This window comes from Dendrobates tinctorius, unplaced genomic scaffold (assembly GCF_039654945.1).
Source record: "Dendrobates tinctorius isolate UK_male_01 unplaced genomic scaffold, ASM3965494v1 ptg000024l, whole genome shotgun sequence".
NCBI classification, from domain to species: Eukaryota; Metazoa; Chordata; class Amphibia; order Anura; family Dendrobatidae; genus Dendrobates; species Dendrobates tinctorius.
This window is the reverse complement of record NW_027361692.1, coordinates 4,400,412-4,425,440: the sequence shown is the minus strand read 5'-3', so window position 1 is coordinate 4,425,440 and position 25,029 is coordinate 4,400,412. Positions and strand designations below refer to the sequence as shown.

General features: G+C 46.5%; 1 protein-coding gene across 8 annotated transcripts in view; it reads left to right on the top strand.

Annotated features, from left to right (window-relative positions):
• The first annotated feature begins 541 nt into the window (after positions 1 to 541).
• MYO6 (myosin VI) overlaps positions 542 to 25,029 on the top strand; it is a 362,182-nt gene continuing 337,694 nt past the window's right edge. For 2 of the 8 annotated variants that reach the window (XM_073569300.1, XM_073569297.1), the window contains exon 1: positions 560 to 740. The gene's annotated coding sequence lies outside the window, so the exon portion shown is untranslated. Of the gene's footprint in view, positions 741 to 25,029 lie in introns of all 8 variants that reach the window. The other 6 variants (XM_073569302.1, XM_073569301.1, XR_012231028.1 and 3 more) reach the window with 5 other exon arrangements.

The window sequence follows — 25,029 nt, the reverse complement described above, 5'->3', positions numbered from 1 at the left end:
ATACTCTGAGGGAGAGGGGATGGAAGAGCCTGATGGTGTAGACCTCCATAAGTTAATGTCATTGTGGTATTTATTAGATGGTGCTCGCCCAGCTTTCTGGGCGGACTGGATACTTTCATTGTCTATGGAGTAAGGAATTTTATTGGTTCTTGTTTAATATATTTAATATTTGGTAACCATTATTTACTGGTTGACTATATTTTGAGTACCCATAAACACCGCGGGCTTTTCTCGTCACACCGTGTGTTTTGTGTCATTTGGTAAGCAGGGAGGGTGGTTAGAGGCGGGGGAGTTCTGGTGCCTACTACCCCATATACAAGGACCCCCTTTATATTACACAGGACAGGGGTTACCCGAAAACGACACCCGCTTCAATTCTGCTGAATTCCCAACAAGACGCCAACAGCCACCTGTGCAGACACATGAGCCGCTCTGGGGCAGACACCGTCCGGAGTGTCAGCCTCCATGTGACGCCCTGACCCCAGGGAGAGAGCAGGAAGTGGTGTCCTGGAGGCTCCGTCCCTGCACACAAGGTGCGACAGTCACCGGGTGAGGTGCGCCAGCTGCTGTCAGCCCCGGCCAGAGGCTCCGCCCCCGGGAGGCGTGGCGCTGACGTCAGCGTGGCAGTTCTCCGGTGCAGGGCGCTGAGCTGTGCAGTGCTCCGGGGGTCAGAGTGTCAGCGGGGCGGCTCTGCGTGTCTGTGTCCACGGCCTGGTGTCCGTGCAGCGGAGCACAGTGGGGTGAGTAGCGGGCTCCGCTCTCTGCTGATTATCCTCCCCTCTCCCGGCCATTCTCCTCCCTCTGATCCTGCCAGGACCTCTCTTCCTGGATCCCTCTTCCTCCCTGTGGGATCTGCTGGGATCCTTCCTTGCGCCATCTCTGGCTGTGACCTCTGATCACTCCGCGGCGCCTGTGGGACACTTAGGAAGTTGTCACTTGTTGTAAAGATGAGCGGACTGTGTCCCAGTATGGAGCAGAGCTGGGAGTGCTGGGAGCACCGGGACCTCGGGGCATCAGAAGAGCTCTGTTGCTTTACAGAGGGGAAGTTTGGGAAATCTGATTCTGCACAGCAAGTCTGCCCCAATGGATGCTTGTACCACCCCACAGCAGCTGAGAGTGACATTGTACTCTGTTATCCTTTCTTCTGGTTGGCAGCCAAGTACAAGCCCTAACAGAGCACATAAGGGGGGTCATATCAGCAAAAATCCCTGTAGGATCCTCACCTAAGTGTAGATGACCTAAGAGAGCACATAAGGGGTCCTATAAGGCAGACAGCCCCTCTAGGATCCCCACCTACATGTAGATGACCTAAGAGAGCACATAAAGGGTCCTATAAGACAGAGACCCCCTCTAGGATCCTCACCTACATGTAGATGCCCTAAGAGAGCACATAAAGGGTCCTATAAGGTAGACAGCCCCTCTAGGATCCTCACCTACATGTAGATACCCTAAGAGAGCACATAAAGGGTCCTATAAGGCAGACAGCCCCTCTAGGATCCTCACCTACATGTAGATGCCCTAAGAGAGCACATAAAGGGTCCTATAAGACAGAGAGCCCCTCTAGAATCCCCACCTACATGTAGATGACCTAAGAGAGCACATAAACGGTCCTATAAGACAGAGACCCCCTCTAGGATCCTCACCTACATGTAGATGCCCTAAGAGAGCACATAAAGGGTCCTATAAGGTAGACAGCCCCTCTAGGATCCTCACCTACATGTAGATACCCTAAGAGAGCACATAAAGGGTCCTATAAGGCAGACAGCCCCTCTAGGATCCTCACCTACATGTAGATGCCCTAAGAGAGCACATAAAGGGTCCTATAAGGCAGACAGCCCCTCTAGGATCCCCACCTACATGTAGATGCCCTAAGAGAGCACATAAAGGGTCCTATAAGACAGAGAGCCCCTCTAGAATCCCCACCTACATGTAGATGACCTAAGAGAGCACATAAACGGTCCTATAAGACAGACAGCCCCTCTAGGATCCTCACCTACATGTAGATGACCTAAGAGAGCACATAAAGGGTCCTATAAGACAGAGAGACCCTTTAGGAACCTCACCTACATGTAGATGACCTAAGAGAGCACATAAAGGGTCCTATAAGGCAGACAGCCCCTCTAGGATCCTCACCTACATGTAGATGCCCTAAGAGAGCACATTAAGGGTCCTATAAGACAGAGAGACCCTTTAGGAACCTCACCTACATGTAGATGACCTAAGAGAGCACATAAAGGGTCCTATAAGGCAGAGAGCCCCTCACCTACATGTAGATGCCCTAAGAGAGCACATAAAGGGTCCTATAAGGCAGACAGCCCCTATAGGATCCTCACCTACATGTAGATGCCCTAAGAGAGCACATAAGGGTCCTATAAGGCAGACAGACCCTCTAGGAGCCTCACCTACATGTAGATGACCTAAGAGAGCATATAAAGGGTCCTATAAGGCAGAGAGACCCTCTAGGATCCTCATCTACATGTAGATGCCCTAAGAGAGCACATAAAGGGTCCTATAAGGCAGACAGCCCCTCTAGGATCCTCACCTACATGTAGATGCCCTAAGAGAGCACATAAAGGGTCCTATAAGGCAGACAGCCCCTCTAGGAGCCTCACCTACATGTAGATGACCTAAGAGAGCATATAAAGGGTCCTATAAGGCAGAGAGACCCTCTAGGATCCTCACCTACATGTAGATGCCCTAAGAGAGCACATAAAGGGTCCTATAAGGCAGACAGCCCCTCTAGGATCCTCACCTACATGTAGATGCCCTAAGAGAGCACATAAAGGGTCCTATAAGGCAGACAGCCCCTCTAGGAGCCTCACCTACATGTAGATACCCTAAGAGAGCACATAAAGGGTCCTATAAGGCAGACAGCCCCTCTAGGATCCTCACCTACATGTAGATGCCCTAAGAGAGCACATAAAGGGTCCTATAAGGCAGACAGCCCCTCTAGGATCCCCACCTACATGTAGATGACCTAAGAGAGCACATAAAGGGTCCTATAAGGCAGACAGCCCCTCACCTACATGTAGATGCCCTAAGAGAGCACATAAAGGGTCCTATAAGGCAGACAGCCCCTCTAGGATCCTCACCTACATGTAGATGCCCTAAGAGAGCACATAAAGGGTCCTATAAGGCAGACAGCCCCTCTAGGATCCTCACCTACATGTAGATGCCCTAAGAGAGCACATAAAGGGTCCTATAAGGCAGACAGCCCCTCTAGGAGCCTCACCTACATGTAGATGACCTAAGAGAGCATATAAAGGGTCCTATAAGGCAGAGAGCCCCTCTAGGATCCTCACCTACATGTAGATGCCCTAAGAGAGCACATAAGGGGTCCTATAAGGCAGACAGCCCCTCTAGGAGCCTCACCTACATGTAGATGCCCTAAGAGAGCACATAAGGGGTCCTATAAGGCAGACAGCCCCTCTAGGAGCCTCACCTACATGTAGATGCCCTAAGAGAGCACATAAGGGGTCCTATAAGGCAGACAGCCCCTCTAGGAGCCTCACCTACATGTAGATGCCCTAAGAGAGCACATAAGGGGTCCTATAAGGCAGACAGCCCCTCTAGGATCCTCGCCTACATCTAGCTACTTGCGGTCCTCATCAAGATGAGTTGCGCGACCTTACAAACGTTGCTCAACTGCATCATCCGGTCTTCTAGCTCTGCTACATAGGAACATGGAAAGTGGACTTTTTCTCAATTACATTTTCACATTTTCATTGGAAAACACAAATAACTGAGATGTAAATGGCAAATTGTGAGCAGCGAGCGACCCCCACGGCCAGTATTAGTCCTGTCACCACGGATGATCACTTCTTCCCATCTCTTGGCTTATCTATGGGCGCCATGTTTTGCAGATGTGCATCTGGAGGCATCAATGATTGACTAGAGGTGCAGCCAGTGCTTGTGGGAGCTCAAGGGTGACGGTTGTGTCACTTATTCTACAGGTGTATACTAATTAACAGACCATAGGTATAAGCCCCCTCCCCCACCAGCGAGTCCATAGCAATAATACTGACGGTTTCCGAACACATATTCGGTAATGTAGTGTGTGACGGAGAAGCTGCCGCCGGTCTGAACGCCGACACAACTTGCTAATTAGGAATGTAAGAGCGTCGTCCATTCTGGTTTCTGCTGATGAACATTTTCATGCTAAAAAGGGAGAATTTTATCTTTTTTTCCTGTTTGAAGAGAACTCTTCTTTACTTTTGTTCCTAGTTTTACAGAATGTAAGTCCTGGAATTCCCAATATTTTGAGTGAGTTACGCCTATATACAGCTCTACAACATTTGTATGCTTTTTATATAGATTACTATGCCATACTAGGCTGCGGACAGATTTGGGTTTTACCCTACTTACAGGGAAGCTTCAGCAATCTGTCTGTTTTTAAGGTGAGTACCTGCATGGTACTGTATGGCTACACCTCTGTATGAAGCCATGGGGGTGCGATTGGACCCCATAGACTTTTATAAGTTCTGCATTCTAGATCCCTTTCAGAATAAAATCAGCCGCACTGGTATGAAAAGTTTGGAAATTTTCTGCTGAAGTTGTATTTGTTCGTGGCGCTGGGTATGGGGACATATGTGACTTGTTTTATCCCATCCTGGATCTTTTCTAAGTAGTCGAGAGTAGGGGAAAATTGGTCCAATATATGTGATATACTATAAAAACAGGGAATAAATAAAATGACAAAATCCAGAAGGATCCAGATCCCTTTACCTCTAGCCTGTAAATCACATAATGTGTCTTTATAGATGAGGCCATATTTCCTTTTTTTTCCGTTGCTTGCTACCCCGCAGCACTAAACTGTTGTCTGTGGATGCCAATGCCCGCAGGTGGCACAGCAGGATTTTTTGCTGGCTTGTAGCAGCGAAGGTGGGGAAGAAGACAACCTCTTCCATACAAGTCATATTTTCCATGAATCGCTCACGGGTTTCATACTTGTAGGAAATTCTGCAGTGAATTAAAAGGGTGTTTCCATCTCCAAGATCCCATCCCAGTATGTAGTAGGTGTAATCATAAGAATATTAGCAAATACCTCCAATTAGAAATGTAGAATAGTTTTTCTGATTCACTATGTCTTTTTCCTTATGTGCAGGACCTTGGGTATCCATGGTTACGACCACTGATAGAGTGACAGCTAGTTTCTAGTGGTTGTAACCATGGATACCTAAGGTCCTGCATATGAGGAAAAAGACATAGCGAATCAGAAAAACTATACCACATTACTAATTGGAGGCATTTGCTAATATTCTTATGATTACACCTACTACATATTGGGATAGGATCTTGGAGATGGGAGATCCTTTATGTTTCACTAAGTGACTAATGTCCATTGCTCAATGAGACGTTGTTGTGAATGTGATGTGCATTTTAATGTTGATATGGTTCTTCCACATTCTTTGTGATATCCTTGCAGCCCTGCCCCAGGAGATACTGCTTATATCTACAGGTTCATCATATTAACCTGTTCACGCCTAGTGGGTGTGCAGCATTCTGCTGATCTTGCAGTTTTTACCCTTCACCAGTCAGACTAGTTGGCGAGGCTGCCCATCCAGACAGCTGCCCAGTGGCCCGGCATGTTTGGTAAGCAGAGTACCCGATCTCATTGTTTTCGGTAAGAGGAACATAAATACACCTTGAAATGTTTTGTACTTCTTGTGCTGACAAATTATAACCAAGCCCAGGTTCCAGCAATGACTCCTTTGCATTTTTGGCTGCAAAGTTATGCAAAGATTACAATTAATGTAAAAATAGAAGGCAATAGTCTATCCGGTTTGTGCACACCTAGTAACCTCACCCAGGTGAGAGAAACCCATCACGGCGTATCATCCTTGTACACGTGTGACCAGACTGCACAGCACTTGTGGTGGTTCTTGATTGGTACCTGGCACCTGCCACGCAGGTATTGGGCCTATGAATCTGATTGCACCACATTCATTCAGTTGTCTGGTCAACCACTGCTATTGTCCTGCTCGCCAAGCAGCAATGTCTTTCAATGGCGGATATGGAAATCAGCAGCTCTACACACAAAGCTTGCAATCTCCCAAAACCTAAAAGTACCACTCCATCAGCACAAATCACCTGCTCCAATTTGGCTTGGTTCCTCTTCAGTTTCTTCTTCTTGGTCCATAGAATATGCTAGACAATGCTTCTTAGACACTCATTGGCCAAGACGGGACTTCTTCTTAGTTGGTCCACATAGTGGCTCTAGTACTGTTGATGCGCTGTTTTCCCTATCTACGCAGTGTTATTCAATGGCGGCCGCTTATGTATAGGTCTAGTTACATGCCTACGTCATCGGCGCCCATGTTTGGACAGGAACGCTGTACAGTCAGGGATGGAGAGTGGGGCAGCATTGGCCAAATCAAGGGGAAGGCAGAGATCTTCTAACGTTATATTAACATGTTACATTGTATTGTCACCAGTGCTTTTGGGAAAAAATAAATTGGCCTACTTCTTTAACATCAAAATGATCTCCAACTATATCCTCTTTTTTTAGTGGACTGAGGCTCAGGTGCTTCTCGGTATGCACCAAACTTTATTACTTTTTCCACTGTGCTATTGTCATTTCCTACAGCAGAGGCATGCTTTATAATGTCATTTTAATAGCTTTGTTTACTATGGCACTTGGATATACAAAGCAGTAACGTTCTTGTGCGGTCTCAAATGCATCCAGGATCTAACATGGACCAATATTTAGGATGCTGGGCATGATGCCACCTTCAATTCTCAGGGTGACAGGTAGATTGTGATGAGAGATACTTGGAGCATCCTGCAGGGATGTCAGAATGGCTGATGGAGAGAGTGATGAATTATTTGGAGCATGATGGAAAGACACCAAAGACGACCTACCGAGCCCTTTTTTTTTATTTATGAACGAAGTGCGTGAGTTCTAGATGTTATACAGAACATTGCACTTTATGTGTATGAGAAACTTTAGCGGCATTGGTACCGTTGTATCCATGATGACTGAATACAATGAGTAACAAAATATTCACTCTTCTTCAACATTGTGCTCAATGGGAGACAAGCCCTGAGATGCTTCAGGCCATGGTAGCACATTTAGGCCACGCAGGCTGCTCACATTATCACAAGCAACATGCAGCCTGGCTTGCCATGTTGAAATATGGCTCCTGGGCATTTTGGAGAAATGGCCGAACCATGAATTCCACAGTGAAATCAATATAATGCTGAGCTGTTAGTGCACCTGGAATGAACACTAGAGAGGTCCAAGTACTCTACATTATGGGACACAACTCCATAACCCCAGGGAATAGGACTAGTGTGACATTACCTCGTGAAGGCCTTTTTATGGTTTTGCTCGTGTAGTCTCCAGACTGGTCTCCAGCTAACATTGTATCCAGGACAAACGTGTGAATTATCACTGAAGAGCACAGACTTCAGACTCCATTACTGCGTCCAGCCTCCCATTTACATCTGGAGACCACGTGGGCAATATCATTCCGGTCCTACTTCCAGGTTTACGGTGTGCGGTGCCATAATATATGGTAGCTGGACTCCTCTAGTCTGTATTTTAGCAAAGCATTATAGTGATTTGGGCATTGAACCAGTAGAGTGGCCATTTTTGCATTGTGTCCCAGGAGCCATTTTTCAACTCGACAACATCAGTCAGATTGCATATTTCATGTATTACTGTGAAGCTTCCTGTGTGGCCCAAGAGTGCTACCATGGCTTGCAGAGCCTCTGGTCTTATCTCCTATTGAGCCCACCTAGGATATCATTGGTTGGCAATTGCAAAGGGTGCTGCCAGCAGCAGATCTTGATCATTTATATTTCCAAGTGCATTCAGTGTGGCAGAACATTTTTCAGACCACCATTAGTAACCGCACTGATAGCAGCCATGGTGTGTATGTGCGTGTATTTCTGCAGGTTGCACTCATGTTTTGTACATTTTGTTTCCGTTTTGTCATATTATTACCATGTTATTTTTTTATCTGTTTATTTCCAGAATTCCATAACTTTTTCTTGATTTTGCAATTTCAATGTTGAGGAGAGTATAATAAACAAATATTGCCCTTTTTAATGTAGCAAGATAGCGCATCAAAGTTCACAGTTCAACTCATCTGTACCAATGAGGGCACGACTACAGCCCCCTCCCAGTGATTGATTACTGCCCCCTGCGACACTCCAGTGACTGGAAACAAGCGACGTCACAAAGTATAGAACTTTATTATCCCCCAGCAGCCAGACTTTCAGTTAGTTTGCTGCACCTATTAAAGTAGTACTCACCTGCAGATTACAACTATGGCTTCTGGTAAATGTTTTTTATTTATTACAGATTCCCTTTAAAAGTTAAACTACATGATCTCGATTGTTATGTTTGCTCTTGGCTTCTGGCTGAGTGGGACTTTATGTGCCTATGCGAGTCCCACTGAGCCAGCAGCTGCGGTGCATGAGCATTGTGATGAAGCCAGGGAACGTGCACCCAGCTTCATTGTACATTCCCAGGCTGGCAGGACTAAGAGACATATCATAGTACAGAGGATGTCAATCACCTAAGTACGAGATCCAAGGCAGGACTAGACTGCACTACTCCACTAATCCAGGCTCATTTCTTTATAACAAGCTGCTCATGCAAGTGTTTTTTTTTCAGAACATACATCAAGCATCGTGCAGAATGCAGATAAGCCAATTTAATGTTAATGTGGGGGGGGTTGGGAGAGTTCGGGGATCGGATAGATATTTAACTTTCTCTTATCTTCTATTGATGCTTATGAAGCTTCATATTCCTTAATTAAATTGCATATTGATTTCTGGAGTAATTTGACCGACTTCTAGGATCTATATTTCTATCAGGGTGTCATGGATTAAAGTCCAGATGTCTGTTGAGTTTGTAGTGGAAATGAATGGCATGTCTCCATTGCTTCCTGTTGCTTGCGCATCCCCAGGATCTCTGGAATGCTTGTTTCTTCATGTTTCCTGCTGGGAAAACATTGAGAATATTTTCCTGTATAGACTTAAACACGGAAGGTACAGTACATAACTAGGATATATATTATGTACACTATTCTGCATGCCATAAAGTACGAGTGTATGATACCGTATATATTGTTATATAGTATTACAGTTACGTCATGCAGACAGACCCGGCATCATTTATTAAGCTAATGAACTCAGTGTAAAATCAAGGTGCCCAGTAACAGATATTGCACATGGGTCAAAGTTGCCACCTCCAGTAGTAAGGGTTGAGGCTGCCACAAGTGAAGTAGGCGGCTACAGACTTGAATGAAGCCGCCGCTGATTCCAAGTTACAGGTTCCACAGGTCCTTTTAGGATCGATATCACTCCTCTATTAAATAACCAAATGATTCCTTTCTCCTTATCGCTTGCAATAGTCACGGTAGTGGTGCTGCCCCGGCCGGCGGCAGCAAGTGCTATATTCAGGCTGAAAAAAAATTGCGCGTGTTGAATGCTGTGCCTGACCGTCACGCTGTGCTCGTCAGCACAGGACCTGCGTGACGTCAGAGGCACGTGATGTGCTGTGCTGCAGCCGCTATGGATCGCGGTATGGACCAAAAAAGCTATCTGACGCTATCCCTGATGGAAGGAGGCATGAGTCTCTGAAATGAGAAAAGAGGGATTACATGATGCAGAAGAAGGTATGATGGCATGGTGAGATGAAGGAATCCTCTACGTTGACAGTCCAGATACAGACATCACCAATACCTGTCACTTCTATACCGATTTGACCATATACTCTTGTTTCTGGATTTTTCTCTGTATCTCTTATTCACAACTGTCTCTTAAAACAATTTGCCAACTATATTTTGTTTCTATAAAAAAAAAACATTTTTCTTCCTTCTGCACATATGATTCTTACAACTGCTACTACTATAACATATTGTTGAGGAGAGCCTTAAGATCAAATACTTAATTAACCTCAAGACATAAGAGATTGAGAGGAGCTACCCACAAAGTGTATTATTTCACCTTACATGAGCTTTTTCAGATCAAAGTGTGACACTAAAGATGGCTGCCATTTCCTGTTTGCCTAACACCATGTGCTAATGGATCTGGAATTTCCTGTTTTATAACACACCATGTGCTCCATGGATCTGCCCACGATGACGCCCACTCTGACCTCATGGACCAACCAAGCCTGATGACCTCATGGATCCGCCCACGGACTAGCTCACTGCCCAACCCACTAACCAATGGAATACGTCCGAGCACTCCCATTTTAGAGTTAACAGAGCCCCCTTACAAGGGACATATAAACCTATGTTTGAATCAGTAAAGTCTCTCTGGAAGCTGTTCCATAGATTGATGAAAGAGAGGTTACATCTGACTGCTCATCTTCTTCCTGGCCTCCAGTTCAGAATAATTCCCTGCCTCCAGCAACTCCGAGCTGGAGGTAGTTCTCTCTTTTTTTTTTTTTTTCTTTTGCCCCAGCTCGATCTGTAGGGTGAGGAATGCGAGAGAAAAAATTGTGTTTTGAATGCAGAATCATAACAAAAACATAACAAACAACAAAATGAAAAAGGATGCCCCTTACTGGCGACGATCTAGCACTGCAGCCAAAAACTGGAGTTGGTCATAATAGAGATGGCTTTTATTCAGGGCAACACCATCGGTCTTGCTTGGCTGTTGTCTCTCGCGGCAGAACTAGTCCCGGCAACTCTTCCTTCGTCTTGTCACTAAACCCACTGGAAAGAAAAGTCGAAGATACTAGAATAATAAAATTATATAGGTAAAGGATGCAGTATGCAATAACACGTATAGTGTGTGTTCTAAGATCAGTGCTAATTTGGTGTTTATTTTTCTTTGTGTCTGGGATAAATGAGAAACAAAGATCTATCCGTATGGAAAAAGATTATAAAACCAAATTTAAAGCTTTGGGACTCCAACGAACCACAGATAGAGCCATTATCCACAAATAGTGAAAGCATTGAACAGTGATGAACCTTTCCATGAGTGGCCAGACAACCAAAATTACCGCAAGAACCAGCGACGACTTATCCAAGAGGTCACAAAAGACCCCACAACAACATCCAAAGAACTGCAGGCTTCACTTGCCTCATTTAAGGTCAGTTTTCATGACTCCATCATAAAAAAGAGACTGTGCAAAAATGGCCTGCATGGCAGAGTTCCAAGACAAAAACCACTGCTGGTAAATAAGAACATAAAGGCTTGTCTCGGTTTTGCCAGAAAACCTCTTAATGATCCCCAAGACTTTTGGGAGCATACTCTGTGGACCGTTGAGACTAAAGTTGAACTTTAGTGTCCCATAACATCTTGTGTAGGAGTAAAACAGCATTTCAGAAAAGGAACATCCTACCAACAGTAAAATATGATGGTGGTAGTGTGATAGTCTGGGCTATTTTGTTGCTTCAGGACATGGAAGACTTGCTGTGCTAAATAGATCCATAAATTCTGCTGTCTACTAAAAAAAACCTGAAGGAGAATGTCTGGTCATCTGTTCATGACCTCAAGCTGAAGCACACTTGGATTATGCAGCAGGACAATGATGCAAGACACACCAGCAAGTCCACCTCTGAATGGCTTAAGAAAATCAAAATTAAGACTTTGGAGTGTCTTAGTCAAAATCCTTACAAAGGAGGTTCATTCTCAGAAACCCTGCAATGTCGTTAAATAACAATTCTACAAAGAAAAGTGGGCCAAATTTCCTTCAGAGCGTTGTAAAAGACTCGTTGCCAGTTAACACAAACATTTGATTGCAGTTGTTGCTGCTAAGGGTGGCTCAACCAGTTATTAAGTTTAGGGGACAATCATTTTCTCACACAGGGCCCTGTAGGTTTGGATTTCTTTTTCCCTTACTGATAAAGACCTTCATTTAAAAACAGCATTTTGGGTTTACGTGTGTTATCTTTGTCTAATATTTAAATTTGTTTGATCTGAAACATTTTAAGTGTGACAAACATGCAAAAGAATAGGAAATCAGGAAAGGGGCAGACGCATTTTCACACAACTGTATATTGCGACAATCATAATGTACTGTTTAGATTTGCCGTACTTATATCCTCTTGCATCTGTTGTGAGCTGCTTTCAAAATTCGGTTAGAGTTCGCAGCAAACATATAGGTCCAGGCAGCATGGCGCCGACTGTGGTCCCCATAACCTTCATGCCTGGTGTCCCACAATTCGGACCTCTGATGCACTATCGTCAGTTCCACACTGATGATGTGAGCCATGTTGATGGTTTCTGTAGAGTCGTGTTTTTGTTTTTTGTTTTCCATTTAAAACATCCCTTATGTCAAATGATGAGCTTCCTGGATTGTCCTAATGCAATTTCCTTGATTTTGGTTACGTAGTTGTGTTTTATATGGACGCAATACGGATCGCATACGCATTGTCTGTGTCCTGTCCGTTTTTTTTTCTTGCACCCATTGACGTTCATTGGCTTATCTCGTCTGATCTGAGCTGAGAAAAAAATTACAGACCAGTACAAAATCCTTAACTAACATTTTTTTAATATTTATTTTAATCTTATTGCACTCGTCCGATTTTAACGCAGATGAGTGTGATCCCTTAGCGTGATGCAGATGTAGGTACACTTGTTTAGTATGGGCCTCTGGGTATTGTCCTTGTGTCATGCTCATCATGATGTGTCAAACTGAAGTATGGCTCGGTCACATGCGCCTCATAGCTTCACCCTCTTGTATTCATCAAGCTCTGGTAGAAAACTCTTAGGCCTCTTTCACACATCAGGTTTTCGCCGTCAGGCGCGATCCGGCGCTTTTGACAGAAACCGGATCCGGCGAAATGCAATGCCGGATCCGGTTTCACCCCCATTGACTTGCATTTGTGCCGGATCGCGCCGGATGGCCATGCGTTTCATCCGGTTTTCGCCGGATCCGGCAATGTGTCGCAATGTGTCGCGATCCGGCGTCTGGAAAAAACGTCTACTGTAACGTTTTTTGTCTCCGGCGAAAAAGCCGTACCCGCCGGATCCGGCGCGTCCGGCTTTTTCACACAATGAAAGCCTATGAGCGCCGCAATGCGCCGGATCCGGCGAAAGCCGGATCCGGCGGCCGGATCCGGTTTTTTGGTCTGAGCATGCTCAGTAGCTCTGCCCACAAGACATATATAAAAGCAAGACAGTGGGACCCACAGCCACACCCAACATGCCACCCAAGAAAGCAACCAAGCGAAGCAGGAGAAGGCAGGAGACCACTGCAGCACCATCAGCACCACCACCACCCCAAATGGAGCAGCAAATAGAACATGCTGAGGAGGGGAGGCCAGCAGCAGATGAGAGACGGTAATTATCAAATCCACCATTCCTCCAAACTAGGGCCATGGAATATCAAGATATTCATTGGCCCTTTGTTTCTCTTTATTCAACAGCCGCCAAAGAGATGCAGCAGCAGCACCATCAGCACCACCCCAAATGGAGCAGCATGCTGAACGGGAGGGGAGTCCAGAAGCAGATGAGAGACGGTAATTATCAAATCCCCCATTCCTCCAAACTAGGGCCATGGAATATCAAGATATTCATTGGCCCTTTGTTTCTCTTTATTCAACAGCCGCCAAAGAGATGCAGCAGCAGCAGCAGAAATGGCATCACTGGCAGCAGCAATACCCACAGCCATGGAGTCTGGCCATCAACAGGACAGCACATCTTCTTCTGGGAGCCCTCTCTCGCATCGTCAGCGTTTGACGGTAAGTTTTTATTTCCAAAATCCATCATCTCTGTAATATATGTCTATTCATTGCCTTTTATTTCAAAACAGGAATCACAAGATGAAGAGGAGCTCCCAGAAGAAGAAGGAAGGGGGTGGACAGACGCTTGGAGTGGGCTCACAATTCGTAAGTTTTTTGCATCAAACGCAGAAACACAACATCACACTACACACAACACATAGAAAACAATGTTCTGCAGACCACACACAGCAAACAAATGCCTACATCCAAACTCATAACATTTTTTGTTTTCTTCTCTAGTCTTCCCAATCTGGTGCTCGGCCAAGAGGTCCTCGCAGTGCCTCCCAGGGTCGTCGGCGACAGCAACGCGGCGGTCACCAGCGTTTAAGTATAAATATTTTTGCTTTGTTTTTTTGCACTTTTTATTTCATTTCTTTTGTGGAGGCTAATTATGTTATTTTTGTCTTTTTCTTTAACAGCCTTCACAGCGTGCTCCCGACTCTGACGGTGAGGATGGAGGGATTGATGTGGACCGCCTCATCGATCTCGTCAGAGAAAGGGAGCCGCTCTGGAATATGGCTGACCGCCGCCACGCTGACCTGATCATTACCCGACGACTCTGGGAGGAAATCTGTTCTCTCCTTGTGGGCCGCTGGGAGGACCTCGAAGCTCGGGACCAGATTAAAGAGCGTAAGTATATACAGTAACGGTTGCTTGATGTAAACCAGTGTTTCCCGAACTCCAGTCCTCGTGGTCCCCACGGATCATGTGTTCAGGATTTCTATTTACTATTGAAATCCTGAAAACATGACCCCTGGGGACCATGAGGACTGGAGTTTGTGAAACACTGATGTTGTATACTAACCACTCCTTTCTCGTTTCAGGGAACAGAATTGTGAAGCGGTGGCGGTCTGTGAGGGATCGTTTCAAGAAGGAGTTCAATAAAGAGATGCGGGCCCCGAGTGGATCTGGAGGACGCAGGAGCAAGTACAAGTACGCACAAGCCCTGTCGTTCCTCCGGGAAACAATGCTCACCAGAAGGTAAATATTACACACCACATGTGAAAAAAATGTTAGATGTAACTTTTTTTTTTCAGCCAGGGCCATACCATGTCAGTATTTTAATTGTTTTTTTTTCTCTTTATTCCACAGCACGGTGAGCAGCACTCGGGAGCCTGCACGATTGGACCCTTCTGAGGCGATCCCTGAGGAGACCGGCACCGAGGGACACTTCGACCGCCCCGGTACATCTGCACCTTCCCTGCCTTCCCACACATTCGACCCATCTGTCCCATCCACCAGCACAGGAGCATCGTGGCCGCCTACATTACATGAAGCTGCTGGTGAGGAGATCGCTTTCCCTTTACCCCACCCTTCTGCCCCTGCCGCCTCTAGTACACCTGCGGGTACTGGGCGACAGCGGCAGAGGGGTCAGGAAAAGAGTTATGCGCAAGAGTTATTGCATCTGAATGCATCTTTCCAGAACTGTCTCAAAGTCTTGTCAGAGCAAATCTCCGCAGGCTTTCAGCAGATCAACTCCAGCATTCTGGAGGTGAAGACACTTCTGCAAACCATGCATTCAGAAGCAAGATCTTCGCCAAACCACACCTTTTTCAGGTCTGTTGTGGAGCGCATGGAAACGCTCTCTCCTGCCCAGCAGATGCATGTAATGCATTCGTGCCACGGTGCTCTACAGCAGGTTACCTCCCAACCTCCACCTCCCACCACTGTAGTTCCTCCACCTGCACCCCCTCCAGCCACTTTCCATCCTCCCCCTCCTATTACATCTGCACCCCCTCCAGCCACTTTTCATCCTCCCCCTCCTACTACATACCAGCAACCTCCCCAGTACCAGTCATCTCCCCACTTCCAGCAACCTGCCCCGTACCAAACTCCTTCCCCGTACCAAACTCCTTCCCCGTACCAAACTCCTTCCCCATACAACTTTCCATCAACATCATCTGCTCCTACAGTCCCTGCCCAACCCTCCACTCCACCACCCACCACCTCTTCTGCTTCCCACATGTCCACCCATTCTGTAGTTTTTTCCACACCTTCACCTCTAACTGTTCCTTCCCCACCAAGATCCCAGTCCTCTCTCCACACACCCAGTGTCGAAGTGTCCCGCAGCCCCTCCAGCAGTATTTCCACCCCACAGTACACAGAATTGTAATGTGTGTTTTTTGTAATAAAAATGCCCATTGGGTTTAAAACCTTTCTAAAAAAGTTTTTTTGCACTTTAAAAACATTTTACAAAAAAAAAAAAATTTAAATAAAAGTTAAATTATCGTTTCACAATGGTTGTCTGTCATTTCTTTCTGCGGCGAACTATGTTTTAAAAAAAGGTTAAATACAGGGTATTTCAAAGGTAAAAAGGTATTCAAAACCAGGTATAACTGTGGGTAAATTTTAGCTTTTTGCCACAGTTGTGTTCCTGGTTGTGTTTGAAGCAAAGTATTTCACTTAAAAAGTTGTGTTTATTGTTGGTGATTTCCTACCAATGTACACAACTTTTGTTAAAAGGTGAAATACTTTGCATAAAACACAACCAGGTACACACCTGTGGCCTAAAGGTAAAAATAGTAAGACCATGACAAGATAGCCAACTTTGGTTGGCAAAGGTATATACTGTTGGTCCAGAAGGTACACAAGTTTAGGGCAAAAATCTCTCACACTCTGTCATCCCAGTGTACTCTGCCTTGAGGTCACATAAAGTATAGTGGAAAATTGTCCCTGAAACCGTCACAGAACTTCTAGTGGTAATATTTCCAATGACAACATCCATCTTCGCCAGTAACTTGCTCTTCTCTCCAACCTGCACTTTCTTCTCTACAACCTGTCAAAGAAGGGCTGTAGGAACATGCTATATCTAGTTTTCCAGTAGCCAATCCCGTTCGGAAGGCCACAAGGGTCAATTTTAAAAACCGGATCCGGCGTAATCCGTCGAAAAACGGATAGAAAAACGGATGAACCGGATGAGACGGATCCGGTTTTGTCTGTCAAGAAAAAGACGGATCCGGCAGAAAACCGGATCCGTCACATCCGGTTTTACTAAACATTTGCCGGATCCGGCGTTCCGGCACGACGCCGGATCGCGCCTGACGCCGAAAACCTGATGTGTGAAAGTAGCCTTACATATGCATTCCCATAAGGCTGTGTTCACACGTTGCTTTTTTGCTGCATTTTTTTTTTTCTGCCGGCAAAACCTGCTCTCTTGGCAGGAAGGAAGGTGCTTATATAAAGTAGGTTTTGCTGCTTATATGCATATATAGAATTATATGGACAATTACAATACTTGCACCGTTCCTTAATAATTTGGGGTCGTTGATGGTCAATAATACGCTCCATACTGCCGCACCAGGCCAATCTATTGACGGTGGCGGAAATGATTAATGGATGCATGTCATTTTTCATTTGTAATCTCTCCTGTCTTGGTGGTCCCAGGATGACTGTACCTTCGGCTTCCACTGCTAAGCAGGCAGAGATTGAGGGCTTCATCTGCTCTACGCCAGCCATGAGATGGTTTCATGTTCTCTTTAAAGGGAATCTGTCACCTATTTTTTGCCCTATTTGATGTGATCACCGCCATCAGGGGCTTATCTACAGCATTCTGTAATGCTGTAGATAAGCCCCCGATGTAACCTGAAGGATAAGAAAAACGAGTTATATTATACTCACCGGGGGGCGGGTCCGGTGCGGTCCGGGTCCGATGGGTGTCGCGGTTCGGTGCCTCCTATCTTCTAGCGATGACGTCCTCCTCCTTCCTTCATGCCGCGCTCCTGCGCAGGCGTACTGATCTGCCCTGTTGAGGGCAGAGTAAAGTACTGGAGTGCGCAGGCGCCGGACTTCTCTGACCTTTCCCGGCGCCTGCGCACTGCAGTACTCTGGACTGCCCTCAACAGGGCAGATCAGTACACCTGTGCAGGAGCGCGGCATGAAGCAAAGAGGAGGATGTCATCGCTAGAAGATAGGAGGCGCCGGACCCAGACCGCACTGAATCGCCCCCCGTTGAGTACAATATAACTCGTTTTTCTTATCTTTCAGGTTACATCGGGGGCTTATCTACAGCATTACAGAATACTGTAGATAAGCCCCTGATGGCGGTGGCTGCATCTCATAGGGCAAAAAATAGGTGACATATTCCTTTTAAGAGATTTTCCGTACATCATCATTGTTACATTATTTTTGGTCCTTCTTCTTTCTGTCTGTCTCTTCCCTTCTGATTTCGCACAACAGGGTTTTTTTTTGTCCATCAAGCTATATGTTTTTTGTTTTCCTTTCTAAACGTATCTAAAGCTAGAGAATAACCAAATAATTGTACATTTAGAAATGACAAACAATGCGCCGAAATTGAAAATTGACTTCTTTGCTTGTGAAATGTATTGTTCGTGCCTTACAGCTTTTTTTGGTTATTGGTGGTAAACCTTACAATTAGTTTGTAGTTTTACATTTGCATTAACAAAAAACGTAAATCTGATTTTTATTTTTTTTTTTATTTTGTTAAATTTTGTGTTCGGCGTTCATTTGTATGCATGTGTTAAATAATTTTATATTTTGAAAGACCAGACTTTTATAAACATGGTGATGCCAATAATCATTTATATTCTAATTTTATATTTATTATTTATAATAGTTTTATTTTATTTCTACATTTTCAAACTGGGAAAAGTGGAGTGGAATAAACTTTTATATACGATATCTTTTTTTAAAAATTTTTGTGATGTTCTTAAAAGCATTTTTAAATTTTTTTGCCTTATTTTTTTAATCTTGCTAGGTGACGTTAACCTGTCCTTGTTTGATCGCTTATATTATATACTTCATTACCACAGTATATAGTACAAATCGTGGTCTCCTTTGCCGAACGCGAATCATCAGTTCTGTAGCTGCCATGAAAATGTATTGCTCTTATCGGTGATTGACAGCAGCAATCGCTCCTGTTCCGGGCAGATGCTCCGTATTTATTACAGCGGCACACCTCCTGAGCCTGCTCCATACTCTCACGCTTACCGCAGGCTTCAGAAAAGCTCATTGGAGTTGAAACGTCACATGGGTGAATAAATAGTTCATTTCATTGGCAACGAGCAGTACACAATAGAATTAAAGAATCCCTGTTATGATGGCGAGGAACCCCTTTTCTGGGCAACTAGCCATATTGAATCATTTGTAAAGTTATGTGGTTATGGCTGTAACTGCTAAATTACAAGAAATGTGTCTATTTTTTTGGCAGGAGCTGGCATTCACTACAAAGCTTTCTTCTTGCACATACCAGAGTGTCCAGCGCCGATAGCACAACAGACCCGGCATTGTGCTTTGGGGGTGAACGCCGTTCGGCCCTGCAGGCACATAACATTTGTCTGATCTTTATAATAATAATAATTTTAGAAATTTGTTATGTAAACTGACAGAAGGCCAGACATATGAGAAAACATGGGGCTGAAGTGAGAGAGGCCATACTCGCTTATCTGACATAATTGCGGGATTAAGCATGTTTGGGTACCGTATTATTCACATTTGACTTCCTGCCCTCCACTGCTAACTGCTATGTAATTATCATAGGCTTCCATACAAAAGCCACATTTATACTGCTGCTAGAATGGGTGGGTATGTCTACAAATTCAGCAGCTTATAAAAATGTGCATTATAGAAAAGCTTTACGGCCATATTATTACAGACCACCCTAATGGAATTCTAGTCTAGAAATTAAGGGGGTTGTTTGGTCCTAAAACTACAAGTCTGCAGTCACTTTATGTAACTGCAGACCTGTGAATGTGAATCCTCTCATCGATTCTCCTGTGCCACAAGTATGTGATATGCGTATCCCCTGCCACATTCCGACTAGTTGAGCCCAAGCTCACTCCATGCAATTGTATTGATCAAGCCTGGAAACAGTCTGTGATATGCATACTCTCCTGACACATTCCGACTAGACTGTTTCCAGCCTTGATGGAGTGAGCTTGGGCTCAACTAGTCGGAATGTGTCAGGGAGTATGCATATCACATACTTGTAGTCAAGTGACTGCCTGATCCTGGCACCAGCATTGGAGAATCCTCACAGTGTGCAGTGCTCGCAATGTGAGTATACACAAGTCTGCAGTCACACAGAGAGACCGGACAACGCCTTTAATGGAAAGCTGCAATTGTAAAGGCATTATAAGCTGCGTCTTAAAATAAAAATAAAAAATGTTAATCCTTGTTAATATATATTTGATTATACTGTGAGATACTTTATCTGATGAAGTCCTGGATTATTAATATCAAATCTCCATGCACCCAGGTGTATTATGGCTTCATACAACCCCAGAGCTGTTCAGAAGCGGTATTCAACACTTGTAGATTTCTGTGGGGAATTGCTGAACATTTCAATTTCAACAGGCGACAAATTGAAATGACTGTGGGGGCCTTGTGACCGCTCGATCACCACTGTGGATGTGATGTGGAGGACATGTGACAGCTCTGACACCACTATGGATGTGATATGGGGAACGTGACAGCTCTGTCACCACTGTGGATGTGATGTGGGGGACATGTGACAGCTCTGTCACCACTGTGGATGTGATGTGGGGGACATGTGACAGCTCTGTCACCACTGTGGATGTGATGTGGGGGACATGTGACAGCTCTGTCACCACTGTGGATGTGATGTGGGGGACATGTGACAGCTCTGTCACCACTGTGGATGTGATGTGGGGGACATGTGACAGCTCTCACCACTGTGAATGTGATGTGGGGGACATGTGACAGCTCTGTCACCACTGTGGATGTGATGTGGGGGACATGTGACAGCTCTCACCACTGTGGATGTGATGTGGGGGACATGTGACAGCTCTGTCACCACTGTGGATGTGATGTGGGGAACGTGACAGCTCTCACCACTGTGGATGTGATGTGGGGGACATGTGACAGCTCTGTCACCACTGTGGATGTGATGTGGGGAACGTGACAGCTCTCACCACTGTGGATGTGATGTAGGGACATGTGACAGCTCTGTCACCACTGTGGATGTGATGTGGGGAACGTGACAGCTCTCACCACTGTGGATGTGATGTGGGGGACATGTGACAGCTCTGTCACCACTGTGGATGTAATGTGGAGACATGTGACAGCTCTCACCACTGTGGATGTGATGTGGGGGACATGTGACAGCTCTGTCACCACTGTGGATGTGATGTGGGGGACATGTGACCGCTCTGTCACCACTGTGGATGTGATGTGGGGGACATGTGACAGCTCTGTCACCACTGTGGATGTGATGTGGGGGACATGTGACAGCTCTCACCACTGTGGATGTGATGTGGGGGACATGTGACCGCTCTGTCACCACTGTGGATGTGATGTGGGGAACGTGACAGCTCTGTCACCACTGTGGATGTGATGTGGGGGACATGTGACAGCTCTGTCACCACTGTGGATGTGATGTGGGGGACATGTGACAGCTCTGTCACCACTGTGGATGTGATGTGGGGGACATGTGACCGCTCTGTCACCACTGTGGATGTGATGTGGGGGACATGTGACCGCTCTGTCACCACTGTGGATGTGATGTGGGGGACATGTGACCGCTCTGTCACCACTGTGGATGTGATGTGGGGGACATGTGACCGCTCTGTCACCACTGTGGATTTGATGTGGGGGACATGTGACAGCTCTGTCACCACTGTGGATGTGATGTGGGGGACATGTGACCGCTCTGTCACCACTGTGGATGTAATGTGGAGACATGTGACAGCTCTGTCACCACTGTGGATGTGATGTGGGGGACATGTGACAGCTCTCACCACTGTGGATGTGATGTGGGGGACATGTGACAGCTCTGTCACCACTGTGGATGTGATGTGGGGAACGTGACAGCTCTGTCACCACTGTGGATGTGATGTGGGGGACATGTGACAGCTCTGTCACCACTGTGGATGTGATGTGGGGGACATGTGACAGCTCTGTCACCACTGTGGATGTGATGTGGGGGACATGTGACCGCTCTGTCACCACTGTGGATTTGATGTGGGGGACATGTGACAGCTCTGTCACCACTGTGGATGTGATGTGGGGGACATGTGACCGCTCTGTCACCACTGTGGATGTGATGTGGGGGACATGTGACAGCTCTGTCACCACTGTGGATGTGATGTGGGGAACGTGACAGCTCTCACCACTGTGGATGTGATGTGGGGGACATGTGACAGCTCTGTCACCACTGTGGATGTGATGTGGGGAACGTGACAGCTCTGTCACCACTGTGGATGTGATGTGGGGAACGTGACAGCTCTCACCACTGTGGATGTGATGTGGGGGACATGTGACAGCTCTGTCACCACTGTGGATGTGATGTGGGGGACATGTGACAGCTCTCACCACTGTGGGGGACTTGTGACAGCTCTGTCACCATTGTGGATGTGATGTGGGGGACATGTGACAGCTCTCACCACTGTGGGGGACTTGTGACAGCTCTGTCACCACTGTGGATGTGATGTGGGGGACATGTGACCGCTCTATCACCACTGTGGATGTGATGTGGGGGACATGTGACAGCTCTCACCACTGTGGGGGACTTGTGACAGCTCTGTCACCATTGTGGATGTGATGTGGGGGACATGTGACAGCTCTCACCACTGTGGATGTGATGTGGGGGACATGTGACCGCTCTATCACCACTGTGGATGTGATGTGGGGGACATGTGACAGCTCTCACCACTGTGGGGGACTTGTGACAGCTCTGTCACCATTGTGTATGTGATGTAGGGGACATGTGACAGCTCTCACCACTGTGGGGGACATGTAACAGCTCTGTCACCACTGTGGATGTGATGTGGGGAACGTGACAGCTCTGTCACCACTGTGGATGTGATGTGGGGAACGTGACAGCTCTCACCACTGTGGATGTGATGTGGGGGACATGTGACAGCTCTATCACCACTGTGGATGTGATGTGGGGGACATGTGACAGCTCTCACCACTGTGGGGGACTTGTGACAGCTCTGTCACCATTGTGGATGTGATGTGGGGGACATGTGACAGCTCTCACCACTGTGGATGTGATGTGGGGGACATGTGACCGCTCTATCACCACTGTGGATGTGATGTGGGGGACATGTGACAGCTCTCACCACTGTGGGGGACTTGTGACAGCTCTGTCACCATTGTGGATGTGATGTAGGGGACATGTGACAGCTCTCACCACTGTGGGGGACATGTAACAGCTCTGTCACCACTGTGGATGTGATGTGGGGAACGTGACAGCTCTGTCACCACTGTGGATGTGATGTGGGGAACGTGACAGCTCTCACCACTGTGGATGTGATGTGGGGGACATGTGACAGCTCTATCACCACTGTGGATGTGATGTGGGGGACATGTGACAGCTCTCACCACTGTGGGGGACTTGTGACAGCTCTGTCACCATTGTGTATGTGATGTAGGGGACATGTGACAGCTCTCACCACTGTGGGGGACATGTAACAGCTCTGTCACCACTGTGGATGTGATGTGGGGGACATGTGACAGCTCTGTCACCACTGTGGATGTGATGTGGGGGACATGTGACAGCTCTGTCACCACTGTGGATGTGATGTGGAGACATGTGACAGCTCTGTCACCATTGTGGATGTGATGTTGGGGACATGTGACAGCTCTGTCACCACTGTGGATGTGATGTGGAGACATGTGACAGCTCTGTCACCATTGTGGATGTGTGGGGACATGTGACGCTCTATCACTACTATAGATGTGATGTGGGGACATGCGAAGCTCTATCACTACTATAGATGTGATGTGAAGTAGATTTTTGCACTACAAATGAGGACACCGGACGCTGCCCTGTTCCTTCCAATGCTGGGATGAATGACAAGAGGTTAGTGCTGCAGCAGATACCAGCAGCCAGTGAGTGGGTACTGGGTGGGCAGAGGGCTGTGCCGGACTCTGAGGCAGCAGATGGGGCCAGCTCTGACTGTGCACTTACAAAAAAGGCCCAGAAAGCTGCTGGATCTGGTAGTCAGATGTGAACAAACTGGATGCAGGGAATGAAGAGAAATTCAGGAGGAACAAAAGGTAGAAACAAAAAAAACTAAAATTATAGGGCTGTTGTATGTTACAATACGGCACAGATTAGTGGAAAAAATAAAATTGGATTTTAGGGTCGGACAACCTTTTAAAACTTCCATCAAGTTCACAACCCTAGCAAAGATCTCTTAAAGCACCACTCCAGCGTTTTTTTTTTTTTTTATTACACCGCTAGTGTGGTGATTTAAATGTTAGTCCCCTGCCCCCTAATACTCACCTTCCGGCGTTTTCATCTGTGTTTGATGCCGAACCTGTCGGTCTTTGGTGACAAGTGACCTGTTCTCAGCTCTAGTGTTTCATGGAGTTGTGCGGAGGTCACTTTACAACACAAATCTATTAGCTCCTCGTTCTGGCTCTCATAGACTTGCATCATGCTCTTGAGATGTAGCTTCTGACAAGCCAGTCAGGAGCTGCGCTCACAAGTTGGGATGACGCTGGCGGATGAGTATGTTACCAGGGACAGGGGTATGTGTCCACGCTGCGTACTGGCAGCGCTTTGGACGGAGTGGAAAGCCCGCTCCGCCCAAAGCGCCGCCTCCTGTTGTACACGCGGTGGTTCCGGATGTGTAAGGCTGTGTGCACACGCTGCGGATTAGGTGCGGATTCATCCGCGCGGATTTTGTAAAATCCGCAGGTGAAACCGCAGGTTAAAAGACCTGCGGTTTTACCTGCGGATTGCTCTGCGGTTTTGCCCTGCGGTTTTTCATCTCCTCAATGGAGGAGATGGCAAACCGCAGGAGAATCCGCAGAAAGAATTGACATGTCAATTCTTTCTGCGGATTGAAAACCGCAGATAATCCGCGCGGAAAATTCCGCAGCGTCTGCACTGCGGTTTTTGATTCCCATAGGGAATCATTGTACTGTACACCGCAGCAGAAACCGCTGCGGGTCCGCAGCGGCCAAAACCGCTGCGGAACCGCAGCAAAATCCGCAGCGTGTGCACATACCCTTAATTGAACATATGCGGAATCACCGCATCGTATCCATATACTGGGCTATTTTTAAATAAACATGCTGCGGTCTGGAAAGACGCGCTGCGTGTCCAAATACGCAGTGCCGCCGGATGCGGCCCTGCACGTATAGTGGAGATGGGATGTCATAAAATCCCCTCCACTATCCTGTAACATCTGGATGCTGCGGATTAGACTCTGCAGCTGTACGCAGCGTCCAATCCGCAGCATATCCTGATGTAATCCGGACAGTGGAAACATACCCTTAGATTTAAAGCGCCACTTCAGTGCTGAAAAGCAAAAGCACGCTGGTGTGGTTCTTTAAAGCAGGGTTCCCCAACTCCAGTCCTCAAGGCCCACCAACAGGTCATGTATTCAGGATTTCCGTAGTA